General features: G+C 36.8%; 1 protein-coding gene across 1 annotated transcript in view; it reads right to left on the reverse strand.

The window, feature by feature from the left end:
* Nucleotides 1-17,526, reverse strand: part of LOC121322009 (ADP-ribosylation factor-like protein 4C) — a 33,082-nt gene that overhangs the window by 13,566 nt on the left and 1,990 nt on the right. The window lies entirely within an intron of this gene.

Raw genomic sequence — 17,526 nt, forward strand, 5'->3', positions numbered from 1 at the left:
CATGTCTAAAGTCCATGTTAGTTCAGCATTGTGTGAAACGAGCATTAACTGCCCACGCAGTCAGAAGCAATCCCTTTAGGTAAGGCAGCTACTGAATATTTCAATGAGGTAGGGCTGTAGGGACCCAAGCTTCCTCTCCACCTTGAAACTTGCTTATCACAAAATAGAATAGGCATGCAAATCTACTACTGCTGCTGACATTCCTAATCTCATGCACCGGGGGAGGGGGGCATTGCAACCTTATCATCTCTGCTGCTGTATTGTCCCTTGTAAAAGTTTGCCACTGTAATTTTGCACTGCAATTTTGCAGTTTTACTATGCAGTGCCAGCACTAGGATTTACTAGGCCCTGATACAAGACTGTGAAATAGATGAAAGCACTAAAGAAAAACTGAATAAAAATACATACATAAGCAGCAAAATCTGAATCGGTTTAAAAACTGTTTCTTTCAGCAAAACATATTGTAATGTTAGTTTAAGTTGACTATGAAAAAGACATAGCAAGGTTAATCAATTTGATTAATAACTCAGTTTAGTTAATAGTTAAACATGTTAATAACTTCAAATTAGTCACAAAACATATTAATCATAGGCATCAATTAGATTTTTAAATAAATGTTATCAAACACAAAAATTAGTATGAAAACGTTTCTATACAAAAAACACGACTGCATCTCAAAACTTAGCCCACAGTACAAATGCATTTGTTACAACTCATAAGCGAAAACATCATTCTATTAACAAACTTAACAAATGAATATCCGAAAAGCATTTTTTTTTTTTTCTTAATACTGAATTTCAACCATCTGTTAGTTAAGGTGGAATTCCAGACAATGTATTGTTGCCTTTTGATATAATAATAAATTCTGTCCTGTTTTGAACGAAGGGCTAATTTAAAAAGTCAAAAAGGATCAAATGGCTGAAAGCAAAAGCTGTGTCTCGGTACGTGTCTCTAGTCTCGATTTTGGAAAGTAAATTAGTGAGAAGGCCCTGTCTCTTGTGTGTAGACAGACACCACAGTACTCCATTTGTTATCAAAATCGGGAGTTTTTTTTTTTGGGTGGCGGGGGTGTAGGACGGGCAAAGGGATGAGAATCATACCATTTTTACCGTTTCCCTGCTTCCCCTGTAGTGAGGGGCATGGTGGGAAAGCGGTGCAGTGTGTGAGCCTCATAAAGTAAGCTATCATAGATGGTCAAGTATGTGAGCTTGCATTGTGCACTGAATGCATGCCTGCTACAGGGATCCCCTGGGTCCTAAACCCTGCTACAGACAGGGATTGCAGTAACCACAGAGACCACAGAAATTGAAGGTTTGCTGACATAAGGGTGTTTAACAGTAGTTTTGAGCAAAATACGGGAGAAAATCTGTCCCAGGAGTTGTCTGGGAGAATTGTCCAAAAAGCAGAAGAGTCTCGACAAATAAGGGAGAGTTGACAGGTCTGCATATTTCAGTAATTTGTTCTAATTTGTTAGAAACTTGCTTATCAAGCTCTACTTGTATGTTGCGAAATTTATTTTGTTATTCCATTAAAATTCCATAAAGTTCAAGGTGCTAAAACACAAGTTAATTTTGACAAGGCCCTGGGGCTTATCCAAGTTGTCTCAAGGAGTCAAATTTGAGGCTTTAGAATCTCTTTTCTTACTTCTCATTACCATTGCAACAGCAATGTTATCACAGGCCCCCCTTCTGTTACGCTGAAGGCATTCTAATAATACGGTAATTATCAGAAACTCTTATTGCAAGAAATGTATTACAACGTTGCTCCATTGTTAATTGTATTATGTATACATTCAGCATTTTCAACCTTCATTCTAGTAACACACTTCTTTCTTCTTATTAAAATGTGTATTTAATGTGTGAAGGAACATTGTAATTTATAATACAATCTATATTTGTAAAAGCTAGACCTCATAACTACAATATTGTTATTTTTTTCCTCAATTCCCCTGTATTCACTGTGATGAATAAATCTTGTCAGATTTATGATGTGCAGCCACTGGATCAAAACAAGAAAATAACCGAATCCCTGTACGTTGCCATGATTCGAATCAGCTGAATCCCATCGCTGGGGTTTAGGAGGGGGAGAGTGTAACAGGCTTGTTTGATGCACTGTCTGGAGCTACCCAGAAAAAAAAACAAAAAAACAAAAAACAAACAAACATTTGTTTCTCTTGTGCATTGCTGGACTAGATCTCTTCTGCTTGTATTTTTATGTGTTGGGAAATGGCAGAATCTCATTAAAAATTTGATTGCTTTATAATAATTAATCTTTCTCGATGCACATTATAGTGCAATGTACAATCATATATACATCATGCTTTCAGTTGTATTTTCTATTGACTATTGATTACTCCCTGTCCTATATTCCTTTGGTAATTGGTTGCTGTCTGCAGCCTATATACATTGGGTACTGCTGCAACTCATATTTCTTGTTGGTTTATTGCTTTGTGAATCAAAAACAGCAGCAACATGCTGGAGAAGTGCAGATACAGACATGCTGCTGTCCTCAGCAACATGTTCCGACACATTTTTGTATTTATAAAGGGAACTCTTAACTGAAAATGGCTGGAACTTTTTAGTTATTAATGCATGTTTTTGTTTTTTATTCAGTGATTATCACATTTTATTGTTGATTCCTTGTGACAGAAACAGATTGATTCTTGGTAATAAATCTCCCTCCCGACCTGTGAGGACGCAGCGTAAAGGGAACAAAGTGCCCCGGACTAGATGGCCTGACAATTCATTCCCAGGGTTAGGTGGAAGTCGGCATTCTAATAAGGGGGCTCAGCTGCGGTACATTAAGACATTGTCCCTGAGGGAAAGCGATGTGGCAACCGCGGATTGGAGGAAAAACGTCTGCACTCGTTAACCAAGGGAGAGTGACTGGAGGTACAAATAGGTGACGTGCCTAGGTGATCTGTTCATTTATTTATGGTTAAAAGAATGCTGAAGGACGAGAAAAATATAACCATATGTGTTTTGTTTGTTTGTCGAGTCTAATTGTACTGTTTGTTATTAGATGGCTAAAGGCCAGCACAACACCATTGTTCATGGATTTAAATTGTATTTCACCACAAGCACTACAGCACTCACTCTGGACTTGTGACAGGAGCTGTATTTTGTGCGTGTGTTTAACTGTATCTATTATTTCAGGACCTCAACCTGTTGTTTATTGAACTGTGCAATACACATCGTTGTGTATTGCCAGCCCTCCATTTCTTTACTGTCATCATCAGACTTTGGATTATAAATAAACTCGTGGTATCTGGCATTGATGAGTGACGGTATAAATAGGGGTCGAAGCGATGTATCTGTTCCTTCATTTGGTTTAAAAGCATTTTGAACTGTAAGGACTGTGAGAGACCCTGTGTGTTAGTGTTTTGTTTTGTCTGTAATTGTCTTGTGTTACATATTACTAGATGATGGTGAAACATGATTCCTGAGCTGTCGCCAAGGGCCAGCACTAACCCGGAACAGCACAGCATAATTGTCACTAAATAAACTGTATCATCCACCATGAGCACTATTACACGCACCCAGGACTGGTGACCATGTTAGTACTATTGTGGGGCGGATAGTTGTGTTTATTGTTTGGGTCTGTAACCCGTTATTATTTAAGCCATGCAGTACACATTGTTGTGTATTGCCAAGGTCTTATTATTTGGACGCTAGACCTGGATACAGTAAAATACCTTTCCAACTGGACTATAACTCTTCTTGTTTTGTTTACTGTACACTGCATCCCTCCTGCACCTGTACACAATCAACCACTTTACCACACTGCCCTTTCTTCAAATACTGCAATGATTACATTGAATTAAAAGAGGAAACAGCTTCAAGTGTTATTTAAAAAAAAATGTGTATCAGTTCTGGTGTTTCCAATATTGAGTTATTATCTGTTTCCTCAAAATCTGCATTTACCAGGATGTGAGCTTTTCTGGGGAATCCTAGGTTCTGGCACTGAACAGCCTTCCTCAATCCATGTATCCATACTCTCTGCCGATTTAAATGTAGACTAGGTGAGGCTGAGTTGAAAGCTCACATTACCACATGATTTTATTGAAATAAGGAAGCTTGTTCAGACAAGCTCAAAGCAGCTCTAAGCCAGGTAAAGTAGATTTAGAGAACTCAATAGCAACAGAACCCACTAGCACTCGGAATCATTGCAAACACCATACATTAGTAAAGTAATACAATAAGTATATTATTATGTATATACAGTAAGAACAACAATCTAAATTAATACTGTGATTAAGATGACTGATGGTTTGCTTTCTCAAAAATGCTACTTTGGTGTTACGACCATGATCAATCTGGTCACATTCATTCATTTATTTATTGTCAGTTTTTTTGTAATAATATAGTTTGAGGCCTGGTTTTCAGGCTGGTCATCTGTCCTGGATTTACTGAATGCTGGTGCCCTGGGACTTTGGTACGGCTTTTTTCCTGGGACACAAACAGTGCTGGGTTTGAATCTCCTGCAGAAGCTGCTAGAGAAACTGCAGTCACATGCAGAGGAAAACAGACAGACAGGCAGACTGACAGATAGACCAACAGACAGAGAGACAAAGACAGACAGCAACAACAACATGCAAGAGAACATTGGTCAAGTTTAGCTGCCTCTCACAGAATTTAAACTAGATACCCTAGATATTTATATCATTTGTAAACCACTTCTGAACTATTAACACGGTCACCCATAGGCAGGCCATGTAGCACCACAGCCTAACCACATTTCATTGGCCAGGAAGCCATGGTGATGATGCATAGAGATTTTAACTTGAATGAATACAGCATACCATTATCTCAGGTGAATCTGTTTGCTAAAATTAAAGTTTATCTCAATACAGTGCTTATTTATTTTTGCGATACTGTTTATCTAATGATTGATGGCTGGTTTTACAAACCCTGATTGGCACTAATCTTGGATTAACTTATCTACATTAATGTAGGTATCCAAAATTAAGGCTTGGGGTCTGTCAAAATAGAAGTATGTGTTTAAAGTCAGATATGAATCACTGATATCACATTTAATATTCTCGGTTTAATGAGAAGTTTCTGAAAGCTGTCAAGAATCATGTTGTACTTAACCCTGACAGATAGGGCCAAGAAATTTCCTCCATTTATCCTTTGAGTAAAATAAAACTGTTATTGATATTACAGAACAATCAAACAACTTGGAAGCACGTGCTTCGAATGGTACAGACCAGGCCTCGTGTCAGGGTCTGTTTTAAATGGTACAACAATTCTGTTCCTAATTAGAAAAGGTTTCTTTTTTAAAAACTGTTTTTATTGTTATTAAAAAAAAATGAAGAAGAATATTGAAACAAGAAATCATTTTTACTGTGCTCCAAATAAACAATCGCCTTGGCTTTAAAGTTTAAAAGTTGAGAAGGGTTCTTGGTTTAATTCCATGAGTCATGACCCAGTACAATCGGGACTGGTAAGACATTCACCATTTAGTAAACAGATAATATTTGTGGTACCACCGTATTCACAGTATCAGACAGCTCATTAAAATACTTTGCATAAATCTAAAAATGACAATTATCCGTTCAGGCAATCGTTATATAAATTAAAAGAATTCTTATCTATATATATATATTATCTATATATATTTATAATATATTATATATAATATATATAGTAAAAGTATTTTTTAATTAATTCTTCACAAATTTTGCTTTTTATTTGTTTTTGAAAACAATCCCCAATGCCTGTTTCAAACACGAGAAAAGACTTAAAACATTATTTTACAGCTGAGAGAAGTTTTGTGAATTTCAACTCAGGCTTTAAAAACAAGCTTTGAATTATCTCGCCTTGAAATTTGCACCTGTTTTACATTCTGTTGTTAGTTTTCTCATTCTTTCATCTCTTCGGAGACTGACGAAGGGCAGGCAGACTGTAATGAATGGAAAAACAAGGACTGGTTGCGAACCGCTACCCATACGGTTCAAAGATGAACGCCTTACAATTCAACTAAAGAGCAAGCTCTGCAGTCGAGAGGGAAGTGTGGGTCTTATTCAGGTGGTCCGCGGAAAGGTTGCATAATTATGGAAAGGAAGCGGCAACGAGTTTATAGATCCTATATAGTATAGAATTTTGCATACAGATAGATGATGATTAAGTATACAATGAGAACCGTTGTAATGTATAGTGTTGGAAACATTACTTCAACTAATAGTTGATATTATTATTAATTTTATTACACATATTCTTGTAGTATAACTGATTCTGAACTCACGACTCGGTTTCTATCATTGTCACGTGGAACGTGCTGTACCAGAATCCAGTGTGTTTTCTATAAATTTAGTGCAGTAGGTTAATAGCAGTTGTTCAACCTCCAGATATGGATTTGTGACTGAACACGGGATCTTTGAAAAAGAAAACAACAAATAATCAAGCCAGTGATGATAGCGAGATCAGTGAAAAGTCAGAAGTCGAACATGCGACTACAGCAAGCGGACATACATCTGCAGAGGATTTGAGTGCAGGTCTGTATGCGCCGGGTACCAGCACAAGTAGAACTACTGGTAATGAAAATAGTGTGAAACGCCGAAAAACTGTAAGAAAATATGAATCAAGCTATATTAATTTGGGCTTCACATGGACTGGCGAACAAGATGAACCAAGGCCGCAATGTGTGTTATGCTACCAAGTGCTGGCTAACGAAAGTTTGAAGCCTATAAATCTCTGGTGTCATTTGGAGAGAAAACATGCTGCGTTCAAAGATAAACCACCTGAATTTTTTCAGGACAAACTCACTGAAACAAGGCAAAGAAAGTTTGTTTGCTAATGCAACAGTAAATGTGCAGGCCTTGGAAGCTTTATACCGTGCTAGCATTCGAATCACCAAAGCAGGGAAGCCACATACTATTGGGGAAGAACGTATTCTGCCTGAAGCAAAAAAATTTGTCTATAATGTGCGGAGAGAAGATGGTAAAGCAGTTAGATTGTGTGCCTCTTTCAAATGACACTGTCATGCAGAATTCATGATATGGCAGCTAATGTTAAAGACATTCTTGTGAAGTGTGTGAACAGCAGTAGGTATTTTGCATTGCAACTGGATGAGCCCACTGATGTCGCTAAACTTGAAAATCTTCTTGTATACATTAGGTATGAGTGGGAAGGGAAAGCACATGAAGATATTTTGTTTTGTCATTCACTGCCAACAAGAACAACCGCAAGACATATTTTTCATTTATTAGATGAATTTGTGAAGGAACACGGTATTGATTGTCAATGAAATGTCTGAGTATGTACTGACGGTGCACGAGCAACAATGGCTCGTATCCATGAAGTTACACCAAATGTGAAATGGGTGCACTGTGGCATTCATCAAGAGGCACTAGCTGTCAAAAAATGCCAGTGGAAAATGAAGGCCATTTTGGACTCTGCTGTGAAGATTGTTAATTTCATAAAAGCATGACCTATGAAGTCTTAATTTTTTTGTGTACTGTGCAATAAACTACTTCATACAGAAGTATGGTGGCTGTCAAGAGGCAAAGTACTTTCCATTTGTTTGAGCTACGTTCAGAAATACAGCTACACAGAACAAAAATATAAACGCAACATGTAAATGTTGGTCCCATGTTTCATGAGCTGAAATAAAAGATCCCAGAAATGTTCCATATACACAAAAAGCTTATTTCTCTCAAATTTTGTGCACAAATTTGTTTACATCCCTGTTAGTGAGCATTTCTCCTTTGCCAAGATAATCCATCCACCTGACAGGTGTGGTATATCAAGAAGCTGATTAATCAGCATGATCCTTACACAGGTGCACCTTGCTGGGGACAATAAAAGGCCACTCTAAAATGTGCAGTTTTGACCCAAAACACAATGCCACAGATGTCAGAAGTTTTAAGTGAGCATGCAATTGGCATGCTGACTGCAGGAATGTCCACCAGAGCTGTTGCGAGAGAATTGAATGTTCATTTCTCTACCATAAGCCGCCTCCAACGTTGTATTAGAGAATTTGGCAGTACATCCAACCGGCCTCACAACCGCAGATCATGTGTAACCATGCCAGCCCAGGACCTCCACATCTGGCTTCTTCACCTGTGGGATCTGAGACCAGCCACCTGGACAGCTGATGAAACTGTGGGTTTGCACAACCGAAGAATTTCTGCACAAACTGTCAGAAACAGTCTCAGGGAAGCTCGTCTGCGTGCTCGTCATCCTCACCAGGGTCTTGACCTGACTGCAGCCTGGCATCGTAACCGACTTCAGTGGGCAAATACTCACCTTCAATGGCCACTGGCACGCTGGAGAAGTGTGCTCTTCATGGATGAATCGTGGTTTCAACTGTACCAGGCAGATGGCATACAGCGTGTATGGCATCGTGTGGGCGAGTGGTTTGCTGATGTCAACGTTGTGAACAGAGTGCCACATGGTGGCGGTGGGGTTATGGTATAGGCAGGCATAAGCTACTGACAATGAACACAATTGCATTTTATCGATGGCAGTTTGAATGCACAGAGATACCGTGACGAGATCCTGAAGTCCATTGTCGTGCCATTCATCTGCTGCCATCACCTCATGTTTCTGCATGATAATGCACGGCCCCATGTTGCAAGGATATGTACACAATTCCTGGAAGCTGAAAATGTCCCAGTTCTTCCATAGCCTCCGTACTCACCGGACATGTCACTCATTAAGCATGTTTGGGATGCTCTCGATCGACGTGTACGACAGCATGTTCCAATTCCTGCCAATATCCAGCAACTTCGCACAGCCATTGAAGAGGAGTGGGACAACATTCCACAGGCCACAATCAACAACCTGATCAACTCTATGCGAAGGAGATGTGTCGCGCTGCACGAGGCAAATTTTGGTCACACCAAATACTGACTGATTTTCTGATTCACGCCGCTACCTTTTTTTTTTTTTTTTTGAAGGTATCTGTGACCAACAGATGCATATCTGTATTCCCAGTCATGTGAAATCCATAGATTAGGGCCTAATTAATTTATTTCAATTGACTGATTTCCTTATATGAACTGTAATTCAGTACAATCTTTTAAATTGTTGCATGTTGCATTTATATTTTTGATCAGTGTATTTCTAACAAACCATCCATTCCAATTCACAAGCTGTTTTGAAGATTCATCCTGACTCTTGCGATTGGCTTACCTCTACGATAGATTCACACTCCTAAATTAGCTGAACGTGGGGCAGCAGGGAGTTTCAGTGGCTATAGTGAAAATGTGAGACAAAATCAATGCAATGATCAAGAAACTTCGCGTAATGACGGATGACTTCAGTGCATTTGCAACATTGAAAGGTTTTTATGTCTGAAAATTAACTGGTTCTTGACAACAAAATAAAAAACATCTTATTGCTCTCAAGAAAGAGTTTGAAGATTAGAAGTGCTTTGATTTGGAGAGAAAAAAAAAAAAGTTAATCAAATGGTCTGCTGGAAAAAAAGTTTGAGAACCGCTGCTCTAGGTGAGATCCAACAAGTCGCTGAAGATACCCTTCTTTCATTCTTTCTTCTTTCTCACAGGAATAGCCTCATGAGGTGCAAAGCAACTTGTTTTTCATGAGACTCCCAAGGGAATGCAAGCACTCATTCAGTCTTGCCATCAGTCATATCACTAGTACATGACACTACATAAAACACAGACTGAAAACCTGTATGGGACTTCTTTAAACAAAGTCAAACTGTAGTCAAACCCTTCTTTTGTTGGTAGAATTTGGGGAATACAAAAGCATGCCTCCCTTTGGCACCATATGGTGGAGAAAGAACAGAATTCCCGTTGTAAATGTTCCACGTACACATCATAATAAATCACATGTGAAGAGATCAACCAAAACAGCTACAGATTTGCCAAAATTTCTGTACGTCATATCCTGTTTTTTTTTTTTTTTTAAGAAAGTTTAATAGCAGTTGAAGTTATTATGTTGTGTGTAGAGTGTTTCTCACAGTTTGAACAGCTCAACTCAGCTTAGTAGCCCTCTCCTCAATGTGCACGAGATGATATGTCTCATACAGTAAGAGACACCCTGCACACGTGTTATAACAAGAAATGAAGAAATGGTTCATTCACATTGCCAGATACAGGCACTTCAGTTTCATAGACAGTAATAAAAACATATATACTCAATTTATTTTATTTTTTTAACACTTACATTTATGATTGTCTTTGAAGTTTACAAAGCTTATTTCTGTATTTCTAAATTTGCCACTATTGAATGTTTCATAGTTATGGGTGGAATAACGTACTATAAATCACATTTAGTTTTTGTAGAATCGAAGGAGTAGGAATGACTCCGCGAAAGATTCTCACAATTCAAAATACATCACTGTGATGTCCTTACTGTTAACAAGCTGATACTTTTGAGTTGATTTAATTATTTATTAAGATGGTCTTAAATTTTAAAGATAAAGCTGTTGACTGTTGGGTCTAGTGTAAACATAAGCACTTAAGGTTCACCTGGGGGTGTGTGTTGTGCTGGTCTAGTGGCCAAGAACAAGGACAGTGGGGATTTTAATGGCCCGTGCAAAATTCAACTTGTTTACCTTGCCAAAAATCTTCCATTCAAGCCCTGTGACTGAAACTGCAAATAAAATAAAAGATTTTTAAAGGCTGGATGTTTGACTTGGGGGATGTTTGACACTGGTGACAAGACACTTGAGACTAAAAGTAACAGGCTGTATCCCAAAAAACGGTGTTACAATACCTGGAGAGAGATGCCCATTTTCTGACTGTTGCTGGAGATAGACATGAGCAGAAAAACAGCAGAAAGCAGGTTTTCATGATAGGTGGGTTTGATGGAGAAAAATTCAAAACAAACATTATTTATTTTGTTACTTCCTTGTTTTAGAAGTTCAGGATAAGCCCCCACAACACAGAAATCTAGAAATTGAATTATTTTTACTGATGATTAAACAACATCACAGAATCAAATTCTATTCCTGTTGAAATTCTGCATCATTTCTAAATATTTTGTTTAAATGTGACAAAGAAAATCATTAGGTAAATACAATGTTTATATTGAATGCATTCTCTTCATCTGTCCTGTGAAAAAACAGACCATCAATCTGTGACGACCATAACATATGCAATCCCAAACAGCCTTGTGGGATGAGGTATATCTGCCAGTCAATATGGAAAAGACGTGTCAACAAGTCAGACCAATTTTCCAGTGAAATGTAAATGTTATACTGTTGCTGATGACAAAGCCAACAGGCCTAATGAATGGGAAGCATGGTTTTAAAAGGTGAATGTCTAATTGGATCAGTAATATATATTGATGGCAGAAGCTACCTGATGAAGGTGCATTGCACTGCAGGAGCTGGGTTTTAAAATCGTCGACAACAGAAGAAGAAAATACGTTGGACACGAGAGCTGTGAAAATATTACACGGTCAGTGAAATAATGGAGTTTAGTGAGACATTTTAAACAGCAATTACACAAAAATGTGGGATCTTTGTATATAATGTCCAGTCTCAGATTGGACTGCAGAATGCAGCAGTAACCGGTTGCAGCCCCAGATTGATACTGGAGTGTGTTTGTTTTACAAACTTGTCGCAGGGTCCAGATGGAAATGTGGCAGAAGTAATGCTAGTCTCATCCACAAACTATTACAAGCCACTGGAAGAACTAAAAAAGTACTTTTTTTCTGTAAACTCTATGGTAAAACACAAACCCAGTTTCTGGTACCCTTTCAAAGGACTACTCCTACCTGCATGGTGCACATTCTTACACAAGATCTGATCATACTTAATACAATTAAACTGCCAAGAGAATTTCAATAAGGACAAGGAACTGGCAAGCCTAGCTAGTATACAACACAGTAGTATATAAATATGTTCTCTTTAATTGGAAAGCTATTTGTTTTTAACTTTAAAGCTTTTATTGTTTCTCCTTTTATAAATAAATGGTGTAAATGTTCTCTTTGGAGCAAAGTGCAATGAAAAGAGCCTATGGGTGTGTGGTTGTAAAGCAAATAACAGCAGTGTGCTTATTTTGGTAATCCCTAAAGAGCAGACAGTAAAGGCATGCAAAATGTTTTCACATCTTCTGCACTCTGTTTCTCTCCCCATCCCCCACACCTCCCATTGAAAGAGAACAGCCCAGCAGGTTGTATAAAATAAAACAACTCTCTAAATCACCAAGCCTGCCCAGCTCGTCCCAATCTGCTCCTAGTCTCTGAAAACATTTAACCCTTTCCTGCCCAGGCAATAGCATTAACAATGTGCTTTCATTTAAAGGGAGAACCAACAGCCAGGGAATGTTGTGGAAAAATTCTTATTAGAGGAATGGATGGTATTGATCTTCAGATTGCAGACTTACAATGACTATTATCAGATGGTTGGCTGGTTGCTTGATTGGAAAGCTTGTACCAGGTCTGACAAGGTATCTATAGTCATGACTTTACAATGTGTCTATGTATTGACATCTATCTGTATTCACTTGTTAGTGTAAAAAACAGTGGTCGGCCAACAGTCCTTTATCAGTAGAATACACAGTCGCCTCTTATATCCCCATATACTCTCAATACCAATATAATGTCCATGTCAATTTTCACCCTAACTGGATATATGTCAAATATTTTTGTAGTTACCATGCTGTTAATCAATCTGATTTTATAGTACTTAGTTACTCTAGTTATTTTGTGTCACTATTCAGAATTCCACTTAGTTACCATAGGAATGGAATGTTTCTCTTTACAATCCGTATTGTTTTGAAAATCCATAAATTCTCCCGATAATATGCAAATGCAACCAACAATATTTGTATGTCAGAGACATTCTTCCTCCACCACCCCTGTAAATACAAAATGAGAGCTAGCAGTAACATGAAAATGTAAATCCCCATGACCCATATCCAAGCAGTTCTTTAGATGGATGTAAAAATATAAAAGTGTGCCATAAAGACATACAGCTTCCATATGCCCTCAGATTCTGATACGCTCAATTACTTATGAAAAAGAATACATCAAGTTTGATCACGATTGATAAGCGGTTCTCTAGGTATCTGTAAAATGTACCTGCACAGCCTGATAATTGTATCTTGCAACTTGTATTAAAGAGTGCAGCAAATTTAACTTGGAAATAGACATAAGCAGAAAAGCAGCACAAATGCAAGTGTAACAGACAGCCTCCACTTAGCACAGTTTCTGACACTCACATATGTTTAAGAAGGAATGTATTTGCAAGTTTATCACAATTGGACAACACTGCACAGGAATTTCTGAAAATGGGAAGCCATATCTTTATTGAGACCTGTCATTTATGTACAGTTCTAGATTAGGTAACTGACCAAGTCTTGAGCCGAGAGTAATAATCCTGACAAGACAGCTATACAGAAATGGAACAAACACACATCAATTTTGTGGTTCTCTTTGACTCATGCCTTTGCAATTAGAAATGTCCTATTGCGCAATAGAAATGTTCTTATCTGTTCAAAATAAACAAACCTCAGGGGAAGGTGGTTGGCAGGCAGGGACATGTACAGTTTTGGATCAGTATTGTGTGCAAAAAGCCATTTTGGGTTTTTTTGTTGAAAAAAAAAGAAAAAGAAAAAAAAAGGAGTTCAACACAACTCAGTTAATTATCATTTTTTTCATTTAATAGTGCCGTAAATCACACACATATATATATATATATATATATATATATATATATATATATATATATATATATACATACACATACACACATACACACAAACACACATACAGTTGTATTCAAAAGATAATGGAAACATATACTTTCTATAAATTTATCAAAACAAATAATTGTTGAAAAAATCTTTTGTAGCAAACATTTTGCTTTGTGGATGAGAAAGAAGTTACAAGAAATAGATGTCGACAATTTTTTGAAAAACTCTAAAAATGTGAATTCAAAAGTATTCATACCCTTTGATGCTATGATAGTACTGTCTACAAGGCGCTAGACATTTATATATGATAATGCAGAACCTAGTTCTACAAAAGTATAGATTATGCTGTATTGTAGGAGAACATTCTTAGAGTGTATAAAAGGGTTAGGCATAGAATGATTGTTGTCATTACCAATAAGTCAATATGGGAAAAAGTAAAGAGCTATCTGATGAGCTTAGGCAGAAAATGATTTATCGTCATAAAGCTGGAGAAGGATACAAGAAGATTTCCAAGCATTTGAGTATCCCAATTTCAATTATTGCTTCTATTATCAAGTAGAAGACTCATGGTACTGTCACAACACTTGGTTTGGGTTTAAAAAGGTTCTTTCACCAAGAAGAAGAAGAATTGTGAGGAAGGTTGATAACAAATTGAGATTAACTTCCAAAGATGTTCAAAGTGATTTGGCTGCAAATGGGACTGAGGTTTCCATTTCAACCATAGGTCGAGCATTGCATGGTGAAGGTCTCAATGGTCACAGGCAAAAGAAAAAGACACTCTTATGAAAACATCACAAGGAAAGTTTGCAAAATGTTTTTCGTCACACTTAAAGTTTTCAAAACGGCATTTGAATGATGGATATAAGTTCTGGTCAAAGTTTTTGTGGAGTGATGAAACAAAAATCGAGCTATTTGATCATGTGGATAGTCGTTACGTTTGGGGAAAGTCTGATGAGGAGTACAAAGAAAAGAACACCATACCTACTGTCAAACATGCAGGTGGTGATATCCTTCTATGGGGCTGTTTTTCCTCTAATGGCTCAGGACATTTAGTTCATATACATGGTAAAATGGATTCCATAGCGTAGCATAAGACATTGGCCAATCATCTGAAACCCTCCACTACAAAACTTTGTTTAAAGCGCAACAGGACTTTCTAACACAACAGCAATCAAAAGCACTCATCAAAATCTACTTAAAAATGGTTAAAGAGGAATAAAATCAAGGATCTGGAATGGCCAAGTCAAAGTACCAATCTATATCTGATTCAGAATCTTTGATGAGTTGAAGAAGGCTGTGCACAAGAGAAGTCCTTGGAATTTGAATTAACTGAAAGAATTTTGCATTGAATAATGGTCAAAAATCACTAACGAATCATGCCAAAAGCTCATTGACAAATATCCTAATCATTTAAAAGAGGTTACTATTGCTAAAGGTGCCTCAACTAGCTATGCATTTCATTTTCCTTGTCAGGTTATAAATACTTTTGAATTTGCATTTTTGGACTTTTGTAAAAAAAAAAAAATTGCTGAAATAAATAATTGTAGACATCCATTTCTTGTAACTTTTTTTTTTCTCATCCACCAAAGCAAAAAAATAATAAACTTTTGCTACAAAAGATTTTTCCTATAACTATTTGTTTTCCACTGGGATATGTACATTTTTGACTACAATTGTCTTATGAAACAGCAGTCCAGTTATTAATACTTTGTTCATCTATAGTTTCAAAACTCTCAACCAAAATTCTAAGGTATGCCGAAAGGTTTGTTTATTTGTTTACTTCTTATACGTTTCCCTTTTTGATTGTTTTGAAGTTATAAATGCACATTTACAGCAAGCTTTACCTTCTTTTATCTTTATTTTCACAGAAAAACTATGCTAAGGTTTTTTGTGTAGAATCGCATGGAGCTGAACATTGTTAGAAAGATCTTTTTTGCCTTCATACGACACGCATCATGGAATTTTCTAAGTCATATGCGGTTCAACCACAAATATAGCAAACACCTCCCAAGGGACTTTATCTATTTGAGCTGGAATGACTCTGTGCTAAAGTATTCCCTTTCACAGCTCAACTGGCTAAGCGGTCCCCTAACATGGCATATTGACACACTGTACCTTTGTCGCCAGGGGAGACAAGTTACAGAACTTAGACCAATTTAAATGAACAGTGTAGTATTCAGAGACATAAACATAAAAAGTAAACTTAACAAAAAATTGAAGAGCAACTGCAACACACGACATTTTTTTTTTTTTTTTTTTATTATTATTGTCAAATAAGATTTTATTAAACACCCCTAAGGGCAATCGCTATACATTGATCTTGTATTTTCAATCGCATACAGAATATGCAATGCACATATTTAAATATGACAATTTTAATGTAACATTTAGAGATGGGAAAGGCCAGCCTAACCCGAAAAAAGTTTCATGTTTCAACACACAAGCCATTAACTGAAGGAAACATAGGGAGCTTGGGTCAAAATTTCAAGTGTTGTCACTTTTGTTGCTAGGATTTGAATTTGCTAATATTACCATATTATAAGGAAAAGATGTCCAAACTTCTTGGCTAAAAGAGCCATACACATTCACAGGGAATTATTGAAGAGCCATACAAAAAATATATAATAAAACACTTTACAATAAAACAAGTTTACAAAAAAGCTGACACTAACAGAGTAATTTTCTTCTCACTGAACATGTTGCATGCTTAAAACACAATATCAATATACTGCATTTTGACTGCACTTGTTTTTTTTACAGACAACAGAATGTCTTTGCATGGGAATACTATAACAGAGCTGTACTGTAAAGCAGCAGTCAATGTTTTTCCTCATAACTTCCTAGAATTTAACAGTAAACCACTGCTGCTTAACCAGTGGTGATAAAAAGTGACCTTGTACTAAAACTAGACAAATGCTTTGAGAAGGCTTTATCAATGTTTTAACATACACTGACTAAAATGGCTATGTTAGACGTGGGAGATCTAAACATTGTTGGTCAAAGTTGGTAGCTTTGACCAACAAAATAGATTTATAATAGATTATAAGACACTCTTACAAAAATATCACAAGGACAGTCGCTTAAAGTTTGCAAAATGGCATTTGAATGATGGATATAAGTTCTTGTCAAAGTTTTTGTGGAGTGATGAAACAAAACTCGAGCTATTTGATGACGCGCATAGTGGTTACATTTGGGGAAAGTCTGATGAGGAGTACAAAGAAAAGAACACACACAACCACATAAATATATATATATATATATATATATATATATATATATATATATATATATTATATTATATTATAAGGTTACAACATCCCTCCATCTCTGTTAGCAACACAATAAAGTGTTGACAAAGACTTTGGCACCCATGGCTGCATGGTAAACCTGAATGCATTCTGTTGGGGTGGTTATTCTGTTCAAACATTAACCATTTCTAAGCCAATGTTTGTTTTTCTCTTTCAAATGGCAACCTCCTTCACCTGAGGGTTCAACTAGCAATTTGTGCTTAAGTTGGAAATGTCAAAAACTTAACCCACGTACAGTAACATAGCAAATTGCACAACTATTGGTGGTTTGGGCATTTTACAGTAAATATTGGGAACATTCTGTTTGAAAATAAGCATGTTTCCTTTTTATTAGCTTCCACTTAGCACAGTCTGACTTGGAACTAAGAACCTTCTTTCAGAGATGAATACAACTTTTACAAGCACTTAACCTTTAAAAATGAATTAAAAATACTGCAGGTTTTTTGGCTTAATTGTGGATAAACAGTCTCATATTTTACAGTGTAGTACTAAACTTTTTTTTTTTTTTTTTTTTTTTTAACAAAAGTGCAAAAAAATGTCTTTAAATTCTACACAATGCTATAGGAAACACTTTCTGGTGAAAACGCCCAGGTGTTAATATAT

This window comes from Polyodon spathula, chromosome 10 (genome assembly GCF_017654505.1).
Source record: "Polyodon spathula isolate WHYD16114869_AA chromosome 10, ASM1765450v1, whole genome shotgun sequence".
Classification (NCBI taxonomy): Eukaryota; Metazoa; Chordata; class Actinopteri; order Acipenseriformes; family Polyodontidae; genus Polyodon; species Polyodon spathula.